We start from the raw sequence: 1,708 nt of genomic DNA, 5'->3' as shown, positions 1-1,708 counted from the left end.
GTATGATATTCCATGTAAAATACAGAATGGCAGAAAGGAAATTAGAGCTAAATTTCACTTGTATACCATAGCTTCAAAATGTTTATAATATTGTCTTTCCAAATGATAATTTCTACTTTCAGACATGTAGGTGCCATGGAGCAGTTATAAGTTCCACTGCAAGAGAAGAATCAAGCGTTGTAAATGCTTTTTGTCCACTCACTGGACAAGAGACCCTAGGCCTTCTTTGACGTTCACTGTACTGAAGTCCATAGCATTGGGCACCTGTGAAGGTTAGCCTTGTACTTGTTAGGATCATCATATTATGTCTGTACACAGCATATCCATCCATCTTGTTGTCTGATATCATTTTCTTGATGGGCTAGCATTTGACAATGCATATTTCTCATTTTAAGGTCTATTATTTGGACATCCTTACAATGTGTTGCCATCCTCTGAGATTGACTTGGATGGAGATGAGGATAACCTGGAAATCAATGATGGGGGTAAGGATTCACATTTGTTGTTTGAAAGTCCATGGTTTCCAAACACTAACTGTTCTAAGAAGTTTCAAGAATGCTTTGTTTGTTGCTGAAGGGTTGCACATTACTTTAAACCGCAAAGCTCAATATTTTGTCCATTAATGCAGTTTTTGCAACCCTTTGCCATGTTCTTCACTGCCATGATTGTGGACTACTCTGCACATCGACATCTGATATTGACTTCATGACGGAGACATCATTTCCATGCTTCTATCTACTGCTTCCAGGAGAAAATGGGGCGTTTCTGGCGAGAGTGAGTGATATTTAATTGGTATTGGGTGTACTTAAATGTCTAGCTGAATGCAGATTATTTATTTTCTTACCATTTAAAAGGGAATTATGCAGCCATTACTGATTTTTTGTTGATGCTGCTATATTTTCTACAATGTTGAAGAGAATAGCAACAACCGAAGAACTGCTGAGGATTTTGCCATCATCAATCAAGAATTCAAACATTACGGAGGAAATGAAAGGTTCTGTCAATTTATGTTTATCCAAGGTTTGGATCTATCATTTTCATCCCTATGGATGCTTATTTTCATTCAATACAATTACAGATGGGCTTTAGAAGTGTAGGTTCCGACAATAGGAAACGACAAGTCATTAAAATTTATCTTGGGTTTGGCAGATAGGCTTGGAAAATTATAATCCTCTTACTCATGAGCGTGGATTGCATGCCAAATTGAATGTGCTTGCAAAAGAAAGCCTGCAGTCCTGGTTTGTTGAATCTTCCAAAGCTTCAGATTCTCTGTCATAATATCGTTTTCTGCTGGCTCTTTCAGTCACATCATCACACAGCTGAGCATGTATGTGTTATTCTATGCAGCCCACTGCCTGATCAGATAGCACGGCTCTCTGAAAATGTGCAAATGCCCCCAATAAGCAGTGCAGTGTTTTTAGCAGCTCATCAATTTTTGAACAGACAGATGCAAGCTTTGGAATTGAGTTGGAAAATGATGCTCATTCACATACCTTAAAACATCAAACAACTAGCAGTACTGCCAATTTTCAGAAAAATAAAGGTGCCAGGCGTGCAGGGGCTCCTCCGGATTATGAGCATTTGTTTCCATTCCAGGCACATTCAAAAGTCTCTAATTTCTTGCCACTGTCAGTTGGAAGTAATTTCTCTTTGGGTCAGCAATCAAAGAAACCTTTGCTTCCTTTGCAGACTTGCCCAAGGCCTTCAC

At 38.9% G+C, this 1,708-nt stretch overlaps 1 long non-coding RNA gene across 1 annotated transcript; it reads left to right on the top strand.

The window, feature by feature from the left end:
* The first annotated feature begins 345 nt into the window (after positions 1 to 345).
* Positions 346 to 1,002, top strand: LOC147903595 (uncharacterized). Its single transcript, XR_015540818.1, has 3 exons — positions 346 to 485; positions 629 to 774; positions 916 to 1,002. It is a non-coding gene; the product is annotated as an uncharacterized LOC147903595 (long non-coding RNA).
* The last annotated feature ends 706 nt before the right edge of the window (positions 1,003 to 1,708 follow it).

This window comes from Dipteris shenzhenensis, chromosome 3 (assembly GCF_047967505.1).
Source record: "Dipteris shenzhenensis isolate YYH24624 ecotype China chromosome 3, Dip_SZ_1.0, whole genome shotgun sequence".
NCBI lineage: Eukaryota > Viridiplantae > Streptophyta > Polypodiopsida > Gleicheniales > Dipteridaceae > Dipteris > Dipteris shenzhenensis.
This window is presented reverse-complemented; position numbering and strand designations above follow the sequence as displayed.